General features: G+C 38.5%; 1 pseudogene; it reads right to left on the bottom strand.

Annotated features, from left to right (window-relative positions):
- Window positions 1-5,214: 5,214 nt before the first annotated feature.
- LOC100608708 (cytochrome b5-like) lies at window positions 5,215-5,684 on the bottom strand (annotated as a pseudogene).
- Between the last annotated feature and the right edge of the window lie 1,317 nt (window positions 5,685-7,001).

Below are 7,001 nucleotides of genomic sequence, written 5' to 3'. Positions count from 1 at the left end.
ATCCCGTTATAGAGGTATTGAGAGGATGCGTTGGGAGCAGGCTAGAAGAATTACCATGGGAAAATCTGAGAAACATTTTTAAGGGGATGAAGAATAGGAAATTATCGTAAGACACACTGGGAGAGATACTGCTCATGTCAATTGGAAGAGCAACATAAAAACATGAAGATGGCAACAAGGGTAAGAAATTTGTGGAATACTGAGTAGTTCAATAGGGTAGGAGGTGAGGGGACAGAGACCAGATCACAAAAGTCTGTTCTTTCTGGATTTGGAGCCCTATCTTGAAGATTTTAGGGATCTTTAGAATATGTTTGAGCAGCAAATGTATATTGTCGGGTTTTCATTTTGTAAAAAGCACTCTTATTTTCAGTGGCTTAATTGGAAGGTGCTGGGATTAGAGGCAATAAATTTACTTTCAAGAAACTAAGAGGCAGTGGCAGTGGGGTGGCAGGGGAGAAATAAATTGGGAAAAATATTTAGACTATGGAATCTACCAGACTCAGAGTTACCCTGGTTTTCCATACTGATTAAGTTTACCACATAATGTTTGACCTTGCCTTTGTTTGCTGTGTCAACACAAATCCACAGGCCCGTTTAATATAAAGCAAATAGGAGGCAGAGTGGGGAAATGGACATTGTTTTTTATGAACTCAACAAATCTTGCCAAATTGAAGAAGAATTACAGAACGTATAACTGGTAGTGTATTTTAATTCATATGAGGCAGAACTCAGAGTTTATATTTTTCCAGCTCTCCTGTGGCAAATTAAGATGAAAGCATCAGAATCTCTTCTAAATCATTATTCATTTTGATGGCTTTAACATTCTTTTATACATTCTCAACGTTTATTTTCAGCTTAAGCAAGAAGCTCTATACTGCTTGTGTGTGTGTGTGTGGGGGTCAATCTTAATGAAGTAGGAAACTGAATAATCATCAATGTTCATAAGGATATGGACTCACTTTCTGTAATTGAGACCCAACATAATAATGATTTTTTACAGGCTAGACATAAGAAGTCCAATGCTGGTTTAAAGACTTCGCTGTATTAGAGATACAGTCTCCTCTCCCTTTGGTTTGTCAGCCACAGGGTACTGTTCATTCAGCATGGTCCAAAGTGGCTCATGGCATATCCTCATCCCAGCCACTGTGAAGTGCTACACTTTCCTTCCTTGAAGGACACACATAATTTTCATATCTGTCCAAATATCCTGTTGGCCAGAACATGGCCACAGGCCACACTAAGTTGCCAGGGATGCTGAGAATATTTTTTTTTTCTGAGTGTTCCTGGGCCCTGCTAAAAATTATATGACTTTAGAAGAAGAAGAAAATGGATACTGGGGAAGAATCAGTAGTTTCTGACACAGTACCCCTTATGACACTTTGGAGGTGGTCATTCAAGCTGGGCTGTGCCATATCAGGCTGCCCTCTCTCTTGCATTGGCTTTCACGAGCAATCAATTCTTTTACAAAGCACACGAATATTTATTTATTATTCCTGTCATTCATTTATTTCACTTATTTAACAATCATTTGGTGTGCACTGACCTTGCAAGTTATGTCATAGCAGTGAGAGATGGAAAATTAAATAAAGCTCAGTCTTTTCCCCTATAGAGTTGACAGTTCAAAGATGGTGACATAGAGAGTAAATCAGTAATTACTATAGGCCATGGTCAGTGCCATGCTATATAGCAGACACTGTCCTCAGAGTCCGCCATGTACCCAGGGTACTAGAATAATTTGGTGAGATGCTGATTTCTGTGTTCTCACTTCCATAGAGAGTAATGTTTACCTCCCCTTCCTTTTCCTTTGGGATTAGGTCTGGGTATCTAATCTTTTTTGCTTTGGGCCATTTTAAATGGCCTTTTCCCTTCAGGCAGAAAACAGAGGAGTCTGGCACTTCACAGAGGATTTATTTAGGTTTCTAGCCTGATTAACTGAGATTGAACCCGGCCTTCCCTGTGGGAGCAAGAATGGACTGGGTACTTGGAGTAGAGAAGCTGACCCATGAGAAAGAAGGAGAGCTTCAGGCAGAACTGCTGGAATGGGGAGACTGTTGGGGGTGGAGAGTGAGTGGGTGACCGAGATTTGCATCCCACTTGCATTCCAGAGCCTTAAGGGTCCCTGCCTAGAGACTGCATGACTCTCTCTTATCCAGTGCCTTTAAAATCTGATTTTACCGTCTATCACTTTTCCCCTCTTTCACTCCCTTCAGCTGCACCCGCCTCCCAAGTACTTGACAGCCAGGCTTACTCCCTCTTCATGACCTTAGAGCTCTATGCTTCTTCTATGTAGGCTGCACTTCCCCTAGAGCCACATGGCTAATTCCCTGGCTTCCTTCAGTCTTATTTACCTGCTGCATGAGGCCTTCCCCGGCCATTCTTTCTAAAATGTCAACCTCTCACTCTGACTCTGTGTGTCTTCCCTGCTTCACTACTTCCCCTTAGCATTGATTATTCTTTACTTAATTTCTAGAGGTGCAGGGTTGGGGCGGGGGGAACAGAGGGAAATAGAGAATAAAGACAATCTCTATGGGAGAAGGGATTTTTGTCTGTTTTATTAAATACTCGTCTCCAAGATGGTGCCTAGCACATCGTATGTGCTCCATAAATATTCATTAAATGAATGAATAATGACAAATCTCCTCAGCCTAAACTAGACAAATAGGGAGTAGAGTCTCCTTCATTTAAGTTGACCATTGTCATTATTGACATGGACAATTGGAATCTCAGTAGAAATCCTGGCCTTCAGAATAAAAACCTTCTCTTCAAGCTTTCTGGCAGGAATTAGGCATCTTGTAACTGAGCAACAAGAAGCAGAGAGTCACACAAAGTTTGATTTTTTTTTTTTAATAGAGAAGATGTGTCATTTCTTGCACCTGAGTGTTTTGAGCAAATTATTATTATTATCTTTAATGGGCACAATGGCCTTCCTGGTCTCATCCTGTTATTTCATGCCCCGGTGTTTGTATATCCTGGATTTTTGGCTTGAAAGTGCATTAAGGACTTGCCACGTTTGGCTTGAAAATGCATTAAGGACTGCTATTGTGACCAGTGGCCCATGGTAAGTGTGTAGGACTAGCACAGGGAGCAAAGGGTCAGCATTTTAATACTAGCCACTACTTAGGTGATAGAGAACTGCAAATGAGTATGCCATGTGTGTGTGCATCTGAGTGTATCTCAGCCCATTCATGCTACTAAAACAAAACACTAAGACTGGATAATTTGTAAGCAATATAAATTTATTTCTCACAGTTCTGCAGGCTGGGAAGTCCAAGATCAAGCTGCCAGTAGATTCAGTGTCTGGTGAAGGCTGCTTTCTGCTTCTGGATGGTTTCTCTTGCTGCATCTTTACATGGTGGAAGGTGTGGGGAAAGGAGCAGGGGGGTGCTCTCTTCAACCTCTGTTATAAGAGCACTAATCCATACAGGAGGAGGAAGCCATCATGACTTTATCACTTCCCCAAAGTCCCCACCTCTTAATACTATCACATTGGATATCAGGTTCCAACACAGGAATTTTGGAGGGACAGATACATCCAAACAATAGCAGTGTGTATGCGATTTAAGAAATATAAATTGCACATGTGTACCACTGGCCAGTGAATTTGGTGACTCTGTTATTGACTGTGTCAAAACTTACATTTCCATTTTTTCTGTTTTGATATATAGGGAAGTTTCTTCTTGTATCACTGCATAATTTTGATGAAGGAACTCGAAACAGGCCTCTTTTCTCTGAATTAGACTTCTCTACTCTATACAATTAGCTTTCCCCCTTTGCTCAGTACTCCCTATAGTCACACCAAATTGTCATCTAATGAAAGTTATATTGCCTAGTATTTTTCCCCTACGTATTTCCTAGGAGATTCAGCAGAAATTAAAAGAATTAGCCCAGGTTAAGATGACAAAAATAATTATTCTTTGGTTAAAAGAAGCAAAGCTTACATCCAGGGACTCATTCAAGTTCATTTAATTTTACACGGAAGAGTTTAAAAAAAGTGGTTAACTGAAAAATATATAAAATGAAATATTAAAACACTGAATAAGTTAAAGAATCAGAAACGACCATTCATTGAATGCCTATAGGAAGCCATTTAGCAATTTACTAATCAACTGAAGAGACTGATATTAAGATTAAAGATTATTTTGTTTCTCATTTTACAGGGGAAGAAAACAGGTTTCAGGGATGTTAGTAAGAGCCAAAGATGCATTGCTAGTAAGTGGTTAAGGCTGGATTTGTATCTGGGTATGTTTGATTCTGACTGAACTTTCCACCCTACCTTGCTGGTTTCCAACTGTCTTTGAGTTCAGAATGTCCTTAATGTTTTAGTTCTGTACCTTCGAAAGTCAGAGTTCCATATTTCATTTCTAAATAATATCCTATTTTCTCTTTTGCTATAAATAATTTCTTTGATTGCTCTGGTACTTGGTCTGTGTGAATTGCTTTATTTGTTTTTTCAATGTTGTGTAGGGATTTAAGTTCCTTGCTATTCAAAACATAGATGAATTATTTCATTTTTGAAATTTCTACACTGAAGTAAGTTTCAACAGCAAAACATGTTGTGATGGGCTCAGGCTCTGAATCTTAATCTCAGCTTCTCTACTTATATAGTAGATGAGAGTGGCCATATTATTTAACTACACTGTGCCTCGGTATCTTTATCTGTAAAATGGGGATGATACAGCAGTATAAGAATTAAATGAGTTAATGTGTGTAATACAAATAAAATGCTTTGAGCCAATCCTGACACATAAAAATCACCAATGAAATTGTCATTTATTTACCCAAACACAACAATATTAAATATATTTCTAAAAATTTTCTACAGCACAAGATATGAAAGTTTCATTAAGGTTATTTCCCTCGATGTCTTCCTGTTAACCATTTCCTAAAATCAGGACTTTGGAAGCATAGACCGGTGGGCTGCACAAACTTCAAGTTATGCCTTTTCACTGGAGAACAAGCCACCTGAAAGCAGGACTATGTACCTCTTTCATTTTTATTTATTTTGTAGATTTTAAAAGCCAGATATATTTTTAAAAGATCATACTTACAATAAGTAAATTATGTAGTGAAGAAAGATCAAAATAAAGTTGACGAGTAAGAAGGCACACTTATTCAAGAGTAGAAAGAATAAAACAGTTCTTTTTCTTTTGTTTTTAATGTAAGAGGAAAGGGAAATGGACATATTAAAATTATTATTTCAGGTGAAGTTTTCTCTCAGTCAAAGTAGTTAACATTGACTTTTTTTTCTCCTTTGTCCAAAGCAGTCTTTTCTTTCATGGGCTTCTGAGATATGGCCATGTAGAGGTGATATCTCAGGGCTACGGTGAGTGCTGAGATGGCCGGGATCACCCAATTAGTCCACTAACTAGAGTGAGAATCAACAGTAGTAAAAAGGGTTTCTGAAAGATTTGTGATTGATCTGTCATCTGGATAAAGCCCCCCCAATGATATATGTTTTGGACAATTCTGTAGCATCCGTAGAGTGCATGATATCCTCAGTTTTCAGGAGCATCACCTACAGCTTGTTCCCTGAAGACTTCTTCCCCACAGAAATGCTCATCAAAAAATCTGGTCACATCATATACCTTGTGGTGCAAGATCACCCAGGTGCTTTTGCTGTGATTGTGCTTCTTAATCTCTCCCAGGGTGTAGTATTTTATGCCCTTGTCTGACTGCTCAGCCATCTCAGTATGAAGCGAGCCAGGTCCTGCACACACAGACATGCTGAATGGAACAGAGCATGCATCACGGCCAGCTCTGCCAGAAACATGTCCTGTGTGTCCGGCCCAGTGTGCAGGTCTTTTATTTTTAAATTCATTCATTCATATTGAAAAAACAAACACAAAATTAACTGATCATCATTGGAGGATGCTACTATACTGAGTCAATAGTTTGAAAATTGGTAAATTAAGTAAGAGTTTAAAGGCTTATATTGCTCTCTTATGCGAACTTTACCACTAGGTAACCAAATAGTGGATGAGGAGTAATTTTTTTTCACAGAAGAATTAATGGATCCAGGCACTGGTCATTAGTGGTTGCTAGCAACATAGAGAGAAATCGAGAGAGAGAGAGGGGAACAGAGAGAGAGACAGACAAGGAGGTAGGCATTATGCACTTCTATTTGGATGGATACAATGTTTATAAAGTAGTCTTATGAAAACTGTAATTTGTACCAAATAGAGAATGAAGAATATGTAAATCTACCCCAATGTGATTCAATCAGCAAAAATCTAGAATGAGAGAAACTCTACAGGACAAACCCTTCATTTCTTCAATAAATAAATTCAAGAAAAAGTGGTTGGAGGAGGTTCTTACAGATTAAAAGAGATTTTAAAAAACATCAACCATTTCAAGGTGTGGATTTTTGTTTTGTCCAGATCCTGATTCAAATAAACTGTACAACAAATTTTCTCACATTTATGAAAGAATCAGAAATTTCAACACTGGATATCTTTTTAAGAAATTTGTCAATTTTCTTAGGTGTGGTGATGGTAACTGATTGTGTTAAGAAGCAGTGCTCATTGTTCATTTGCAGATAAAAGGATAGGGTACCTAAGATTTGCTTCCTAATAAAGCAGCAGGGGGGAAGTGGATAAGTGTATGAATGGGGTAGGATTCACCATGTTTGTTGGAACTCAGTGATTGACACATGGAGAAATCAGGATCTCATTATGTTGTTTATTTTGTGTATGTTTGAAGTTCTCTATCTTTTTTAAAAAAGCCTTTTTAAAATGTCTTTTAAAAACTCTAGGTTTCGACTACATTAAAAGAAAAACCTTGGACAAATTAAGTTTAATAGTTTAATAGAGCAGAGAACAATTCCCATATCAGACAGCCCCAGAACCAGAATAGGTTCAGAGAGACTCTGGCGCTACCACGTGGCAGAAAAAACATTTTTGAACAGAAAAAGGAAAGTTAGGTACAGAAAATGGCACTGAGGTATAGAAACAGCCAGATTGGGCACAGCTGGGCATTTGCCTTATTTGAACATGGGCTTGAAC

This window comes from Pan troglodytes, chromosome 15, assembly GCF_028858775.2.
Source record: "Pan troglodytes isolate AG18354 chromosome 15, NHGRI_mPanTro3-v2.0_pri, whole genome shotgun sequence".
Classification (NCBI taxonomy): Eukaryota; Metazoa; Chordata; class Mammalia; order Primates; family Hominidae; genus Pan; species Pan troglodytes.
Note: the sequence above shows the minus strand (reverse complement) of the source record. Positions and strands in the feature narration are given on the sequence as shown.